This window comes from Lampris incognitus, chromosome 3 (assembly GCF_029633865.1).
Source record: "Lampris incognitus isolate fLamInc1 chromosome 3, fLamInc1.hap2, whole genome shotgun sequence".
NCBI lineage: Eukaryota > Metazoa > Chordata > Actinopteri > Lampriformes > Lampridae > Lampris > Lampris incognitus.
The window spans coordinates 115,934,454-115,951,953 of NC_079213.1; the positions used below are offsets into that span (position 1 = coordinate 115,934,454).

A 17,500-nucleotide genomic window follows, 5' to 3' on the forward strand; every position below is an offset into this window, starting at 1 on the left:
AGGTGTAGCTGTTCTCTTCTCGCAGCGCCTCCTTTTGACACGTGTTTTGACATGTGAAGTGGAGCAGGGCAGGATCCAGGTAGTTCAGGCAACAATCCGAGACTGGCTTTAAAGCACTAGGAGCGGAGTGTGGAGAGGATCAGCCAGCTATGAGGCCTGTTTTTCCATCTTTGTCAGTCCGTGCAGCAGTGGAGGAGCAGGAGGAAGTGAAGGGGCCATTTTATCTTTCAACACACCAGAACTACACCACCTCTCAAGTACATCACAGAAGGCCTTGTACACAGTCACTGTAAAGGTTCTCAACAGAACATCACTAGCTGGCTTACAGGAGTCGAGGTGGTTGAGTGTGTTGGCACCAGGCTCATCCCCCAGGGGCAGCTGGAGGTCCCTGTACAACCCCCCATAGAGAAACGCACTGCGGATCTACAGTGGAGGGTGGTACATGGATCTACAGTGGAGGGTGGTGCATGGATCTACAGTGGAGGGTGGTGCATGGATCTACAGTGGAGGGTGGTGCATGGATCTACAGTGGAGGGTGGTGCATGGATCTACAGTGGAGGGTGGTGCATGGATCTACAGTGGAGGGTGGTGCATGGATCTACAGTGGAGGGTGGTGCATGGGGCTGTGGCTACGAACAGACATGTGGCACACATTGGTCCTAGGGTAGAGAGTCAATGCTCTTTGTGTAATGATGAGGAAACCCTAAAGCACTTCTGGCTCAGATGTCCCAGGTTGGGCCCTCTTTTCTCTGTACTGTCTCTGTCTCTCAGATGTCCCAGGTTGGGCCCTCTTTTCTCTGTACTGTCTCTGTCTCTCAGATGTCCCAGGTTGAGCCCTCTCTTCTCTGTACTGTCTCTGTCTCTCAGATGTCCCAGGTTGATCCCTCTCTTCTCTGTACTGTCTCTGTCTCTCAGATGTCCCAGGTTGAGCCCTCTCTTCTCCGTACTGTCTCTGTCTCTCAGATGTCCCAGGTTGAGCCCTCTCTTCTCCATACTGTCTCTCTCAGATGTCCCAGGTTGAGCCCTCTCTTCTCCATACTGTCTCTCTCTCTCTCAGATGTCCCAGGTTGAGCCCTCCCTTCTCCATACTGTCTCTCTCAGATGTCCCAGGTTGAGCCCTCTCTTCTCTGTACTGTCTCTCTCTCTCTCAGATGTCCCAGGTTGAGCCCTCTCTTCTCTGTACTGTCTCTGTCTCTCAGATGTCCCAGGTTGAGCCCTCCCTTCTCTGTACTGTCTCTGTCTCTCAGATGTCCCAGGTTGAGCCCTCTGTTCTCTGTACTGTCTCTGTCTCTCAGATGTCCCAGGTTGATCCCTCTCTTCTCTGTACTGTCTCTGTCTCTCAGATGTCCCAGGTTGAGCCCTCTCTTCTCCGTACTGTCTCTGTCTCTCAGATGTCCCAGGTTGAGCCCTCTCTTCTCCATACTGTCTCTCTCAGATGTCCCAGGTTGAGCCCTCTCTTCTCTGTACGGTCTCTCTCTCTCTCAGATGTCCCAGGTTGAGCCCTCTCTTCTCCGTACTGTCTCTGTCTCGCAGATGTCCCAGATTGAGCCCTCTGTTCTCTGTACTGTCTCTGTCTCTCAGATGTTCCAGGTTGAGCCCTCTCTTCTCTGTACTGTCTCTGTCTCTCAGATGTCCCAGGTTGAGCCCTCCCTTCTCTGTACTGTCTCTGTCTCTCAGATGTCCCAGGTTGAGCCCTCTCTTCTCTCTACTGTCTCTGTCTCTCAGATGTCCCAGGTTGAGCCCTCTCTTCTCCGTACTGTCTCTGTCTCTCTCAGATGTCCCAGGTTGAGCCCTCTCTTTTCTGTACTGTCTCTGTCTCTCAGATGTCCCAGGTTGAGCCCTCCCTTCTCTGTACTGTCTCTGTCTCTCAGATGTCCCAGGTTGAGCCCTCTCTTCTCCGTACTGTCTCTGTCTCTCAGATGTCCCAGGTTGAGCCCTCTCTTCTCCATACTGTCTCTCTCAGATGTCCCAGGTTGAGCCCTCTCTTCTCTGTACTGTCTCTGTCTCTCAGATGTCCCAGGTTGAGCCCTCTCTTCTCTGTACGGTCTCTGTCTCTCAGATGTCCCAGGTTGAGCCCTCTCTTCTCTGTACTGTCTCTCTCTCTCTCAGATGTCCCAGGTTGAGCCCTCTGTTCTCCGTACTGTCTCTGTCTCTCAGATGTCCCAGGTTGAGCCCTCTGTTCTCCGTACTGTCTCTGTCTCTCAGATGTCCCAGGTTGATCCCTCTCTTCTCCGTACTGTCTCTGTCTCTCAGATGTCCCAGGTTGAGCCCTCTCTTCTCCGTACTGTCTCTGTCTCTCAGATGTCCCAGGTTGAGCCCTCTCTTCTCTGTACTGTCTCTGTCTCTCAGATGTCCCAGGTTGAGCCCTCTCTTCTCTGTACTGTCTCTGTCTCTCAGATGTCCCAGGTTGAGCCCTCTCTTCTCTGTACTGTCTCTGTCTCTCAGATGTCCCAGGTTGATCCCTCTCTTCTCCATACTGTCTCTGTCTCTCAGATGTCCCAGGTTGAGCCCTCCCTTCTCTGTACTGTCTCTCTCTCTCTCAGATGTCCCAGGTTGAGCCCTCTCTTCTCTGCACTGTCTCTGTCTCTCAGATGTCCCAGGTTGATCCCTCTCTTCTCCGTACTGTCTCTGTCTCTCAGATGTCCCAGATTGAGCCCTCTCTTCTCTGTACTGTCTCTCTCTCTCTCAGTTGTCCCAGGTTGAGCCCTCTCTTCTCTGTACTGTCTCTGTCTCTCAGATGTCCCAGGTTGAGCCCTCCCTTCTCTGTACTGTCTCTGTCTCTCAGATGTCCCAGGTTGAGCCCTCTGTTCTCTGTACTGTCTCTGTCTCTCAGATGTCCCAGGTTGATCCCTCTCTTCACTGTACTGTCTCTGTCTCTCAGATGTCCCAGGTTGAGCCCTCTCTTCTCCGTACTGTCTCTGTCTCTCAGATGTCCCAGGTTGAGCCCTCTCTTCTCCATACTGTCTCTCTCAGATGTCCCAGGTTGAGCCCTCTCTTCTCTGTACTGTCTCTGTCTCTCAGATGTCCCAGGTTGAGCCCTCTCTTCTCTGTACGGTCTCTCTCTCTCTCAGATGTCCCAGGTTGAGCCCTCTCTTCTCCGTACTGTCTCTGTCTCGCAGATGTCCCAGGTTGAGCCCTCTGTTCTCTGTACTGTCTCTGTCTCTCAGATGTCCCAGGTTGAGCCCTCTCTTCTCTGTACTGTCTCTGTCTCTCAGATGTCCCAGGTTGAGCCCTCCCTTCTCTGTACTGTCTCTGTCTCTCAGATGACCCAGGTTGAGCCCTCTCTTCTCTGTACTGTCTCTGTCTCTCAGATGTCCCAGGTTGAGCCCTCTCTTCTCCGTACTGTCTCTGTCTCTCTCAGATATCCCAGGTTGTGCCCTCTCTTCTCTGTACTGTCTCTCTCTCTCTCTCTCTCTCTCTCTCTCTCAGATGTCCCAGGTTGAGCCCTCTTTTCTCTGTACTGTCTCTGTCTCTCAGATGTCCCAGGTTGAGCCCTCTGTTCTCTGTACTGTCTCTGTCTCTCAGATGTCCCAGGTTGAGCCCTCTCTTCTCTGTACTGTCTCTCTCTCTCTCAGATGTCCCAGGTTGAGCCCTCTCTTCTCTGTACTGTCTCTGTCTCTCAGATGTCCCAGGTTGATCCCTCTCTTCTCTGTACTGTCTCTGTCTCTCAGATGTCCCAGGTTGAGCCCTCTCTTCTTTGTACTGTCTCTGTCTCTCAGATGTCCCAGGTTGATCCCTCTCTTCTCCATACTGTCTCTGTCTCTCTCAGATGTCCCAGGTTGAGCCCTCTCTTCTCTGTACTGTCTCTCTCTCTCTCAGACGTCCCAGGTTGAGCCCTCTCTTCTCTGTACGGTCTCTGTCTCTCAGATGTCCCAGGTTGAGCCCTCCCTTCTCTGTACTGTCTCTGTCTCTCAGATGTCCCAGGTTGAGCCCTCTGTTCTCTGTACTGTCTCTGTCTCTCAGATGTCCCAGGTTGAGCCCTCTCTTCTCTGTACTGTCTCTGTCTCTCAGATGTCCCAGGTTGAGCCCTCTCTTCTCTGTACTGTCTCTCTCTCTCTCAGACGTCCCAGGTTGAGCCCTCTCTTCTCTGTACGGTCTCTGTCTCTCAGATGTCCCAGGTTGAGCCCTCCCTTCTCTGTACTGTCTCTGTCTCTCAGATGTCCCAGGTTGAGCCCTCTGTTCTCTGTACTGTCTCTGTCTCTCAGATGTCCCAGGTTGAGCCCTCTCTTCTCCATACTGTCTCTCTCAGATGTCCCAGGTTGAGCCCTCTCTTCTCTGTACTGTCTCTGTCTCTCAGATGTCCCAGGTTGAGCCCCCTCTTCTCTGTACGGTCTCTCTCTCTCTCAGATGTCCCAGGTTGAGCCCTCTCTTCTCCATACTCTCTCTGTCTCTCAGATGTCCCAGGTTGAGCCCTCTCTTCTCTGTACTGTCTCTGTCTCTCAGATGTCTCAGGTTGATCCCTCTCTTCTCCATGCTGTCTCTGTCTCTCAGATGTCCCAGGTTGAGCCCTCTCTTCTCTGTACTGTCTCTATCTCTCAGATGTCCCAGGTTGAGCCCTCTCTTCTCTGTACTGTCTCTGTCTCTCAGATGTCCCAGGTTGAGCCCTCTCTTCTCTGTACTGTCTCTGTCTCGCAGATGTCCCAGGTTGAGCCCTCTCTTCTCTGTACTGTCTCTGTCTCTCTCTCAGACGTCCCAGGTTGAGCCCTCTGTTCTCTCTACTGTCTCTGTCTCTCAGATGTCCCAGGTTGAGCCCTCTGTTCTCTGTACTGTCTCTGTTTCTCAGATGTCCCAGGTTGAGCCCTCTCTTCTCTGTACTGTCTCTGTCTCTCAGATGTCCCAGGTTGAGCCCTCCCTTCTCTGTACTGTCTCTGTCTCTCAGATGTCCCAGGTTGAGCCCTCTCTTCTCTGTACTGTCTCTGTCTCTCAGATGTCCCAGGTTGAGCCCTCTCTTCTCCGTACTGTCTCTGTCTCTCTCAGATGTCCCAGGTTGAGCCCTCTCTTCTCTGTACTGTCTCTCTCTCTCTCTCTCTCTCTCTCTCTCTCTCTCTCAGATGTCCCAGGTTGAGCCCTCTTTTCTCTGTACTGTCTCTGTCTCTCAGATGTCCCAGGTTGAGCCCTCTGTTCTCTGTACTGTCTCTGTCTCTCAGATGTCCCAGGTTGAGCCCTCTCTTCTCTGTACTGTCTCTCTCTCTCTCAGATGTCCCAGGTTGAGCCCTCTCTTCTCTGTACTGTCTCTGTCTCTCAGATGTCCCAGGTTGAGCCCTCTCTTCTTTCTACTGTCTCTGTCTCTCAGATGTCCCAGGTTGATCCCTCTCTTCTCCATACTGTCTCTGTCTCTCTCAGATGTCCCAGGTTGAGCCCTCTCTTCTCTGTACTGTCTCTCTCTCTCTCAGACGTCCCAGGTTGAGCCCTCTCTTCTCTGAACTGTCTCTGTCTCTCAGATGTCCCAGGTTGAGCCCTCCCTTCTCTGTACTGTCTCTGTCTCTCAGATGTCCCAGGTTGAGCCCTCTCTTCTCCGTACTGTCTCTGTCTCTCAGATGTCCCAGATTGAGCCCTCTCTTCTCCATACTGTCTCTCTCAGATGTCCCAGGTTGAGCCCTCTCTTCTCTGTACTGTCTCTGTCTCTCAGATGTCCCAGGTTGAGCCCTCTCTTCTCCGTACTGTCTCTGTCTCTCAGATGTCCCAGGTTGAGCCCTCTCTTCTCCATACTGTCTCTCTCAGATGTCCCAGGTTGAGCCCTCTCTTCTCTGTACGGTCTCTCTCTCTCTCAGATGTCCCAGGTTGAGCCCTCTCTTCTCCATACTGTCTCTGTCTCTCTCAGATGTCCCAGGTTGAGCCCTCTCTTCTCTGTACTGTCTCTCTCTCTCTCAGACGTCCCAGGTTGAGCCCTCTCTTCTCTGAACTGTCTCTGTCTCTCAGATGTCCCAGGTTGAGCCCTCTTTTCTCTCTACTGTCTCTGTCTCTCAGATGTCCCAGGTTGAGCCCTCTGTTCTCTGTACTGTCTCTGTCTCTCAGATGTCCCAGGTTGAGCCCTCTCTTCTCTGTATTCTCTCTCTCTCTCAGTTGTCCCAGGTTGAGCCCTCTCTTCTCTGTACTGTCTCTGTCTCTCAGATGTCCCTGGTTGATCCCTCTCTTCTCTGTACTGTCTCTGTCTCTCAGATGTCCCAGGTTGAGTCCTCTCTTCTCTGTACTGTCTCTCTCTCTCTCAGATGTCCCAGGTTGAGCCCTCTCTTCTCTGTACTGTCTCTGTCTCTCAGATGTCCCAGGTTGAGCCCTCTCTTCTCTGTACTGTCTCTGTCTCTCAGATGTCCCAGGTTGAGCCCTCTGTTCTCTGTACTGTCTCTGTCTCTCAGATGTCCCAGGTTGATCCCTCTCTTCTCTGTACTGTCTCTGTCTCTCAGATGTCCCAGGTTGAGCCCTCTCTTCTCCATACTGTCTCTCTCAGATGTCCCAGGTTGAGCCCTCTCTTCTCTGTACTGTCTCTGTCTCTCAGATGTCCCAGGTTGAGCCCTCTCTTCTCTGTACGGTCTCTCTCTCTCTCTCAGATGTCCCAGGTTGAGCCCTCTCTTCTCCGTACTGTCTCTGTCTCGCAGATGTCCCAGGTTGAGCCCTCTGTTCTCTGTACTGTCTCTGTCTCTCAGATGTCCCAGCTTGAGCCCTCTCTTCTCTGTACTGTCTCTGTCTCTCAGATGTCCCAGGTTGAGCCCTCCCTTCTCTGTACTGTCTCTGTCTCTCAGATGTCCCAGGTTGAGCCCTCTCTTCTCTGTACTGTCTCTGTCTCTCAGATGTCCCAGGTTGAGCCCTCTCTTCTCCGTACTGTCTCTGTCTCTCTCAGATGTCCCAGGTTGAGCCCTCTCTTCTCTGTACTGTCTCTCTCTCTCTCAGATGTCCCAGGTTGAGCCCTCTTTTCTCTGTACTGTCTCTGTCTCTCAGATGTCCCAGGTTGAGCCCTCTGTTCTCTGTACTGTCTCTGTCTCTCAGATGTCCCAGGTTGAGCCCTCTCTTCTCTGTACTGTCTCTCTCTCTCTCAGATATCCCAGGTTGAGCCCTCTCTTCTCTGTACTGTCTCTGTCTATCAGATGTCCCAGGTTGATCCCTCTCTTCTCTGTACTGTCTCTGTCTCTCAGATGTCCCAGGTTGAGCCCTCTCTTCTTTGTACTGTCTCTGTCTCTCAGATGTCCCAGGTTGATCCCTCTCTTCTCCATACTGTCTCTGTCTCTCTCAGATGTCCCAGGTTGAGCCCTCTCTTCTCTGTACTGTCTCTCTTTCTCTCAGACGTCCCAGGTTGAGCCCTCTCTTCTCTGTACTGTCTCTGTCTCTCAGATGTCCCAGGTTGAGCCCTCCCTTCTCTGTACTGTCTCTGTCTCTCAGATGTCCCAGGTTGAACCCTCTGTTCTCTGTACTGTCTCTGTCTCTCAGATGTCCCAGGTTGATCCCTCTCTTCTCCGTACTGTCTCTGTCTCTCAGATGTCCCAGGTTGAGCCCTCTCTTCTCCATACTGTCTCTCTCAGATGTCCCAGGTTGAGCCCTCTCATCTCTGTACGGTCTCTCTCTCTCTCAGATGTCCCAGGTTGAGCCCTCTGTTCTCCGTACTGTCTCTGTCTCTCAGATGTCCCAGGTTGATCCCTCTCTTCTCCATACTGTCTCTGTCTCTCAGATGTCCCAGGTTGAGCCCTCTCTCCTCTGTACTGTCTCTGTCTCTCAGATGTCCCAGGTTGAGCCCTCTCTTCTCTGTACTGTCTCTGTCTCTCAGATGTCCCAGGTTGAGCCCTCTCTTCTCTGTACTGTCTCTGTCTCTCAGATGTCCCAGGTTGATCCCTCTCTTCTCCATACTGTCTCTGTCTCTCAGATGTCCCAGGTTGAGCCCTCCCTTCTCTGTACTGTCTCTGTCTCTCAGATGTCCCAGGTTGAGCCCTCTCTTCTCTGTACTGTCTCTGTCTCTCAGATGTCCCAGGTTGAGCCCTCTCTTCTCCGTACTGTCTCTGTCTCTCTCAGATGTCCCAGGTTGAGCCCTCTCTTCTCTGTACTGTCTCTCTCTCTCTCAGATGTCCCAGGTTGAGCCCTCTTTTCTCTGTACTGTCTCTGTCTCTCAGATGTCCCAGGTTGAGCCCTCTGTTCTCTGTACTGTCTCTGTCTCTCAGATGTCCCAGGTTGAGCCCTCTCTTCTCTGTACTGTCTCTCTCTCTCTCAGATATCCCAGGTTGAGCCCTCTCTTCTCTGTACTGTCTCTGTCTATCAGATGTCCCAGGTTGATCCCTCTCTTCTCTGTACTGTCTCTGTCTCTCAGATGTCCCAGGTTGAGCCCTCTCTTCTTTGTACTGTCTCTGTCTCTCAGATGTCCCAGGTTGATCCCTCTCTTCTCCATACTGTCTCTGTCTCTCTCAGATGTCCCAGGTTGAGCCCTCTCTTCTCTGTACTGTCTCTCTTTCTCTCAGACGTCCCAGGTTGAGCCCTCTCTTCTCTGTACTGTCTCTGTCTCTCAGATGTCCCAGGTTGAGCCCTCCCTTCTCTGTACTGTCTCTGTCTCTCAGATGTCCCAGGTTGAACCCTCTGTTCTCTGTACTGTCTCTGTCTCTCAGATGTCCCAGGTTGATCCCTCTCTTCTCCGTACTGTCTCTGTCTCTCAGATGTCCCAGGTTGAGCCCTCTCTTCTCCATACTGTCTCTCTCAGATGTCCCAGGTTGAGCCCTCTCATCTCTGTACGGTCTCTCTCTCTCTCAGATGTCCCAGGTTGAGCCCTCTGTTCTCCGTACTGTCTCTGTCTCTCAGATGTCCCAGGTTGATCCCTCTCTTCTCCATACTGTCTCTGTCTCTCAGATGTCCCAGGTTGAGCCCTCTCTCCTCTGTACTGTCTCTGTCTCTCAGATGTCCCAGGTTGAGCCCTCTCTTCTCTGTACTGTCTCTGTCTCTCAGATGTCCCAGGTTGAGCCCTCTCTTCTCTGTACTGTCTCTGTCTCTCAGATGTCCCAGGTTGATCCCTCTCTTCTCCATACTGTCTCTGTCTCTCAGATGTCCCAGGTTGAGCCCTCCCTTCTCTGTACTGTCTCTCTCTCTCTCAGATGTCCCAGGTTGAGCCCTCTGTTCTCTGTACTGTCTCTGTCTCTCAGATGTCCCAGGTTGAGCCCTCTGTTCTCTGTACTGTCTCTGTCTCTCTCAGATGTCCCAGGTTGAGCCCTCTGTTCTCTGTACTATCTCTGTCTCTCAGATGTCCCAGGTTGAGCCCTCTCTTCTCTGTATTGTCTCTGTCTCTCTCTCAGACGTCCCAGGTTGAGCCCTCTCTTCTCTGTACTGTCTCTGTCTCTCAGATGTCCCAGGTTGAGCCCTCTCTTCTCTGTACTGTCTCTGTCTCTTAGATGTCCCAGGTTGAGCCCTCTCTTCTCTGTACTGTCTCTGTCTCTCAGATGTCCCAGGTTGAGCCCTCTCTTCTCTGTACTGTCTCTGTCTCTCAGATGTCCCAGGTTGAGCCCTCTCTTCTCTGTACTGTCTCTCTCTCTCTCAGATGTCCCAGGTTGAGCCCTCTCTTCTCTGTACTGTCTCTGTCTCTCAGATGTCCCAGGTTGAGCCCTCTCTTCTCTGTACTGTCTCTGTCTCTCTCTCAGACGTCCCAGGTTGAGCCCTCTCTTCTCTGTACTGTCTCTGTCTCTCATATGTCCCAGGTTGAGCCCTCTCTTCTCTGTACTGTCTCTGTCTCTCAGATGTCCCAGGTTGAGCCCTCTCTTCTCTGTACTGTCTCTCTCTCTCTCAGATGTCCCAGGTTGAGCCCTCTCTTCTCTGTACTGTCTCTGTCTCTCAGATGTCCCAGGTTGAGCCCTCCCTTCTCTGTACTGTCTCTGTCTCTCAGATGTCCCAGGTTGAGCCCTCTCTTCTCTGTACTGTCTCTGTCTCTCAGATGTCCCAGGTTGAGCCCTCCCTTCTCTGTACTGTCTCTGTCTCTCAGATGTCCCAGGTTGAGCCCTCTCTTCTCTGAACTGTCTCTGTCTGTCAGATGTCCCAGGTTGAGCCCTCTCTCCTCTGTACTGTCTCTCTCTCTCTCAGATGTCCCAGGTTGAGCCCTCTGTTCTCTGTACTGTCTCTGTCTCTCAGATGTCCCAGGTTGATCCCTCTCTTCTCTGTACTGTCTCTGTCTCTCAGATGTCCCAGGTTGAGCCCTCTCTTCTCTGTACTGTCTCTGTCTCTCAGATGTCCCAGGTTGATCCCTCTCTTCTCCATACTGTCTCTGTCTCTCTCAGATGTCCCAGGTTGAGCCCTCTCTTCTCTGTACTGTCTCTCTCTCTCTCAGATGTCCCAGGTTGAGCCCTCTCTTCTCTGTACTGTCTCTGTCTCTCAGATGTCCCAGGTTGAGCCCTCTCTTCTCTGTACTGTCTCTGTCTCTCAGATGTCCCAGGTTGATCCCTCTCTTCTCCGTACTGTCTCTGTCTCTCAGATGTCCCAGGTTGAGGCCTCTCTTCTCCATACTGTCTCTTTCAGATGTCCCAGGTTGAGCCCTCTCTTCTCTGTACTGTCTCTGTCTCTCAGATGTCCCAGGTTGAGCCCTCTCTTCTCTGTACGGTCTCTCTCTCTCTCAGATGTCCCCGGTTTAGCCCTCTCTTCTCCGTACTGTCTCTGTCTCTCAGATGTCCCAGGTTGAGCCCTCTGTTCTCCGTACTGTCTCTGTCTCTCAGATGTCCCAGGTTGATCCCTCTCTTCTCCATACTGTCTCTGTCTCTCAGATGTCCCAGGTTGAGCCCTCTCTTCTCCGTACTGTCTCTGTCTCTCAGATGTCCCAGGTTGAGCCCTCTCTTCTCTGTACTGTCTCTGTCTCTCAGATGTCCCAGGTTGATCCCTCTCTTCTCTGTACTGTCTCTGTCTCTCAGATGTCCCAGGTTGAGCCCTCTCTTCTCTGTACTGTCTCTGTCTCTCAGATGTCCCAGGTTGATCCCTCTCTTCTCCATACTGTCTCTGTCTCTCTCAGATGTCCCAGGTTGAGCCCTCTCTTCTCTGTACTGTCTCTCTCTCTCTCAGACGTCCCAGGTTGAGCCCTCTCTTCTCTGTACTGTCTCTGTCTCTCAGATGTCCCAGGTTGAGCCCTCTCTTCTCTGTACTGTCTCTGTCTCTCAGATGTCCCAGGTTGATCCCTCTCTTCTCCGTACTGTCTCTGTCTCTCAGATGTCCCAGGTTGAGGCCTCTCTTCTCCATACTGTCTCTTTCAGATGTCCCAGGTTGAGCCCTCTCTTCTCTGTACTGTCTCTGTCTCTCAGATGTCCCAGGTTGAGCCCTCTCTTCTCTGTACGGTCTCTCTCTCTCTCAGATGTCCCCGGTTGAGCCCTCTCTTCTCCGTACTGTCTCTGTCTCTCAGATGTCCCAGGTTGAGCCCTCTGTTCTCCGTACTGTCTCTGTCTCTCAGATGTCCCAGGTTGATCCCTCTCTTCTCCATACTGTCTCTGTCTCTCAGATGTCCCAGGTTGAGCCCTCTCTTCTCCGTACTGTCTCTGTCTCTCAGATGTCCCAGGTTGAGCCCTCTCTTCTCTGTACTGTCTCTGTCTCTCAGATGTCCCAGGTTGAGCCCTCTCTTCTCTGTACGGTCTCTCTCTCTCTCAGATGTCCCAGGTTGAGCCCTCTCTTCTCTGTACTGTCTCTGTCTCTCAGATGTCCCAGGTTGAGCCCTCTCTTCTCTGTATTGTCTCTCTCTCTCTCTCTCTCAGACGTCCCAGGTTGAGCCCTCTCTTCTCTGTACTGTCTCTGTCTCTCAGATGTCCCAGGTAGAGCCCTCTCTTCTCTGTACTGTCTCTCTCTCTCTCAGATGTCCCAGGTTGAGCCCTCTCTTCTCTGTACTGTCTCTCTCTCTCTCTCAGATGTCCCAGGTTGAGCCCTCTCTTCTCTGTACTGTCTCTCTCTCTCTCAGACGTCCCAGGTTGAGCCCTCTCTTCTCTGTACTGTCTCTGTCTCTCAGATGTCCCAGGTTGAGCCCTCTCTTCTCTGTACTGTCTCTGTATCTCTCAGATGTCCCAGGTTGAGCCCTCTCTTCTCTGTACTGTCTCTCTCTCTCTCAGATGTCCCAGGTTGAGCCCTCTCTTCTCTGTACTGTCTCTGTCTCTCAGATGTCCCAGGTTGAGCCCTCTCTTCTCTGTACTCTCTCTGTCTCTCAGATGTCCCAGGTTGAGCCCTCTCTTCTCTGTACTGTCTCTGTCTCTCAGATGTCCCAGGTTGAGCCCTCTCTTCTCTGTACTGTCTCTGTCTCTCTCAGATGTCCCAGGTTGAGCCCTCTCTTCTCTGTACTGTCTCTGTCTCTCTCAGATGTCCCAGGTTGAGCCCTCTCTTCTCTGTACTGTCTCTGTCTCTCTCAGATGTCCCAGGTTGAGCCCTCTCTTCTCTGTACTGTCTCTCTCTCTCTCAGATGTCCCAGGTTGATCCCTCTCTTCTCTGTACTGTCTCTGTCTCTCAGATGTCCCAGGTTGAGCCCTCTCTTCTCTGTACTGTCTCTGTCTCTCAGATGTCCCAGGTTGATCCCTCTCTTCTCTGTACTGTCTCTGTCTCTCAGATGTCCCAGGTTGAGCCCTCTCTTCTCTGTACTCTCTCTGTCTCTCAGACGTCCCAGGTTGAGCCCTCTCTTCTCTGTACTGTCTCTGTCTCTCAGATGTCCCAGGTTGAGCCCTCTCTTCTCTGTACTGTCTCTCTCTCTCTCAGATGTCCCAGGTTGAGCCCTCTTTTCTCTGTCCTGCAGCAGTGGCTCAGAGGTTTAGGAGAGGTTTTGGAAGACAGCCTGTTTGTCTTTGGTCCTAGGTACATGGCAGCACAGTGTAGACATGTCAGGTAAAACTGGACACGTGGCTCAGCAGAAGAAACAAAATGGAAGACACAGGGTCCACAGATGCTACATCATGTCCAGGGCTCCAGTGGCTGCTCGGCTGGAAACTGAGTTCACGTTTTTCAAAATGGTTTCAAACTTGGAAGAATTTGTTTCTGTTTGGGGACATGGAGATGTTCTGTGCACTGTAGAGAACCAATTACTACTTCTTCATTTGTGAAGAAGGGAAGGTGTGTGTCTGTTGTTTTCACTCTGTATGGAGATTGTTGTGTTTCACTCTTTATACGCATGTCTGTCTTAATACTGTTATCTTAATGTGAATGGAAAATTGGACCATTAAAGACTTGGTTAAAGGTCTCTCTCTCTGTCTCTCTGTGTCTCTCTCACATAGAATTCCTCTCCCAAAGCTTCCACCCATCCCCGCAGTACCTAAAGAAGCCCACTAACCGAGGACAAGAGACCACTAAATGCTCTCATGTCTCCCTGTGAGTGCAGAAAGGACAGCCCTCCCCAGTGCTTGGGTCCAGGTGAGCTGTGTCTGCTCATAGCTACTGCTCCATGTATAATCCTCCACTAGAGGACAGCCATCCGGTTCTCAACACGAGGCATATACAGGACCTTCCACCTGCCTTTAGGGGTACAGTCTGAAGCAGAAACCTCAGTCCACCTCCACTCCTTGACCTCAGCCAGAGTGAAGGTTGAGCACCTTCACACAGCTGTAATAACACTGCTTCTCCCTACAAGAGCTGAAACTACCCAGCACTGGTGTACTCAGGGAAAGAAGCAGTCCGCTCCCCTCTCGCCATGCACAACCCTCCTCAGCACTCTGGAGGACCTGGTGTCGATGATGCCGCTAAGTGTTTCCACTGATGTTTTTGTAAGATGGCCCGTTTAGTGATGCCAGCCTCAACAAACTTAGTCCTTACCGCAGCAGAGGAAAAGGTGGTAGGAAGTCATTATAAAACAACGGCTCCTCAAAAGGCCAAATTCCTGGTCTAGGGTCAGGAGTTTGTGTGACCTTCAGCATCTGCCAAACTTCAACCACCGAGTTGTAAAAAAGTTGGAATGCAGTCAGGTCAGCTTCAGGTGATCTCAGCAGATAAAGTTGTTTATCCAGCCTCAGCCAGCCGGGTTTCCTAAGAAGCAGCCGAGCAGGAGCCAACCAGCAGTGACCGCAGCCGTACAGCCGCCTCCGTGGCGTCTGCAGCCTGAAGGCCGCGGTTCTGGATGGAGAGTCTATACGTCCTTGTCCTCCCTCTGCCACAGGGAGATACAGAGCCGATGCTCCCAGCCAGTTCTGACCAGACCAGAAAGAAGTCACTAGAAGCTCCTGCATCTCTCCCACAAGGCCCGGCGGTGGCACTCGAGCAGCGAGTCTGTGCCACAGAGACGAGGCGAGCAGGTTATCAACTACGAGAGCTCGCCCCCTGCAGGACAGCTGGGGTAGCAACCATTCCCATTTAGACGACCTGGCTTCCACCTTCTCCAGCACTCCCTCCCAGTTCTTCCTCCCCGAAAGTCCTCACTTGAGAAGAGAAGACAGAGGACAGAGGAGGAGAGAAGAGGAGAGAGAAGAGAAGAGGAGAGGGAAGAGAAGAGGAGAGGAGAGAAGAGAGAAGAAGGGGAGAGAAGAGAAGAAGAGAGGCGAGAAGAGGAGAGAAAAGATAGGCGAGAAGAGAGAAAAGGGGGGAGAAGAGGAGAGAGAAGAAGAGAGAGAAGAGAGGAGAGGAGAGGAGAGGAGAGAAGAGAGAAAAGGGGAGAAAAGAGAAGAAGAGAGAGAAGAGAGGGGAGAAGAGGAGAGAAGAGGAGAGAGAAGAGAGAAGAAGAGAGAGAAGAGAGGAGAGGAGAGGAGAGGAGAGAAGAGAGAAAAGGGGAGAAAAGAGAAGAAGCGAGAGAAGAGAGGCGAGAAGAGGAGAGAAAAGAGAAGAGAGGAGAGAAGAGAGAAAAGGGGAGAGAAGAGAGGAGAGAGTTGAGAAGAGGAGAGGAGAGAGAAAGGGGGAGAGAAGAGAGAGAAGAGAGGCGAGAAGAGGCGAGAGAAGAGAGAAGAAGAGAGAGAAGAGAGGAGAGGAGAGAAGAGAGAAAAGAGAAGAAGAGAGGAGAGAAGAGAGAAAAGGGGAGAGAAGAGAGGAGAGAGGTGAGAAGAGAAGAGAGAAGAGAGGAGAGGAGAGAAGAGAGGAGAGGAGAGGAGAGAAGAGAGAAGAAGAGAGGAGAGGAGAGAAGAGAGAAGAAGAGAGAGAAGAGAGGAGAGGAGAGAAGAGAGAAAAGGGGAGAAAAGAGAAGAAGAGAGGAGAGAAGAGAAGAAGAGAGGAGAGGAGAGAAGAGAGGAGAGGAGAGAAGGAGAGGAGTAGTGGGGAATGGCGTGTCTTGGCTGTTTGAGGAGTTGAAAAGGGATTTATCCATCCCACATACACACAATGAGACCATTCAAAACTCCCGTGTGTGTGTGTGTGTGTGTGTGTGTGTGTGTGTGTGTGTGTGTGTGTGTGTGTGTGTGTGTGTGTCTGTGTGTGTGTGTGTGTGTGTGTGTGATGGAAGGTGGGGGTGCTGATCTCAGTGTGGTTGTAGCCTTGTCCCGCCTTTAGGCAAAGTCACATTCCTTCAAACTCCTGTGTGTGTGTGTGTGTGTGTGTGTGTGTGTGTGTGTGTGTGTGTGTGTGTGTGTGTGTGTGTGTGTGTGTGTGTGTGTAATGACTAAGTGTGTGTTATAGTGGTTCGTCAGGGCCTGGTGTTGAACATGTCCTGACTGGCTGATGTGAGGAAAGGTAAAGAGGACCTGAAAGAGGCCATGGTCTGGCAGCCAGACCAGGAGCCGTGTTATTCCTCCTGTGTTCAGCGGCACACAACACTGACGGTCTCTGGCACCAGCAGCACTTCTTCTGGGCCGATGAGCTGAGCTGTCGCGGGGTCACAGGTCACAGGTCACAGGTCACAGGCCTCATCAGCCCTGTCACATCGTCCTTAAATGGCTTTGTCCAAGTATGTCCATGTATGTGTGTACGTGTGTGTGTGTGTGTGTGTGTGTGTGTGTGTGTGTGTGTGTGTTGCCCAGTCATGTGTTATGTTGTGTGACAAATCAACACATAACGAGGAGACCGCTGCTCCCCGCCCTCCCCCAACCCACCACTGCTGTGCTCCTCCATTCCTAGAAAAACAGAGAGACAGCGAGACAGCGAGAGAGAGACCGAGACAGACAGACAGACAGACAGACAGAGAGAGACCGAGACAGACAGACAGACAGACAGACAGCGAGAGACAGAGAGAGACAGAGAGAGACAGAGAGAGACAGAGAGAGACGGGGACAGAGAGAGAGAGAGAGAGAGAGACAGGGACAGAGAGAGAGAGACAGGGACAGAGAAAGAGAGAGAGAGACAGGGACAGAGAGAGAGAGAACTGGATTGTGACGCAAGTCTTTATTGAACCAGAAAATGTAACAAAAACAGACTTGAAATCTTTCTCAACATAAACAACACGTGTCTGTCTGTGTACCAACACTCAGCCAGCATCTTGTAACGAGCCCAGAGAACAAGCAACCACCACCACCACCACCTCACACCACCACCACCACCAGGCAGGACCCCTACCCTGCTCCCCCTCTATGCAGGAACACAGCAGCCTGTATAGCGCCACCCGGTGGGAATGTGTCCATAGCAAGAGAAAGAGACAGAGACAGAGAGCGGGGGAGAGAGGGGGGGGGCAGTTGTGAAATCATTTCCTGCCCTGTTCTATAACAGGGGAATGTGGACAATGTGTGTGTGTGTGTGTGTGTGTGTGAGTGTGTGTGTGTGTGTGTGTGTGTGTGTGTGTGTGTGTGTGTGTGTGTGTGTGTGTGTGTGTGTGTGTGTGTGTTGGCCCACTGTGTAGGACTGTGAGGACATGTTGTTTTGATTAAGTTCACTTTGAGAAGACCTGAATACTGGAGTCAGTACTGCACACAGTACATATTCCATGTGGAGTATTTACAGAGTACATGTACTGTGTACACATGGTAAATGTACTAGAGTATACAAAGGTTAATTTACTGTATAGAGTACTATGTATTGTAGATGTACTGTGCAGAGTAGAGTACACAGAGTATATGTAGTAGTGCTATTCAGAGTACTGGCCAGAAACTGTGATTAAAGTGAAGGGATCACAAATGTAACTGCTCTAAACTACATTCTGTCTGCCAGACCAGCTTGTGACGTCACACTGACCCACATTTCCAGCACCACACCAGTCTGCTTCCAGTCTGCTTCCAGTCTGTTCGCAGTGGTGCTCGCCGCGCCCTCCGCCATGTCTCCGGGGAGCGGGTCTATTAATAGCGGGTGTGGTCGTGTGAAAGAATGCGTCCGGGCAGGCGGGCATGCCGGTCCGGGAGAAATCCTGGACAAGAGTCTGACTGGCGGATCAGGAGCTGCAGGAAACATGTCCCGTCACCGCTTCCCACTCAGCGCGTCCACAGACTTGACAGTACGAGACGCTAAGAGACTCTCTGCAGAGGTTTCTCGGAGGCCGGCTGCCGGTTCTGTTCAGACTTCCTGTTCTGGCTGGCAGCTTCCTGTCCAACCGTTTACTGGAGAAAAAGCGACTCAGTTCCTCAGCAGGAATCCGGAGCGCAGCTCTGCCATGCCCAGCAGCCCAATGAAACAACCCAACACACACTGTCGGCTTGTGTGAGGAAGAAGCGAGGACACAGTACACATCCGGGCACTTCCCGTGTGCTCTTCCTCATCCTGA

The 17,500-nt window shown here is 51.9% G+C and overlaps 1 pseudogene; it reads left to right on the forward strand.

The window, feature by feature from the left end:
* LOC130109981 (uncharacterized) overlaps nucleotides 1-14,231 on the forward strand; it is an 87,355-nt pseudogene extending 73,124 nt beyond the window's left edge.
* Nucleotides 14,232-17,500: the final 3,269 nt, after the last annotated feature.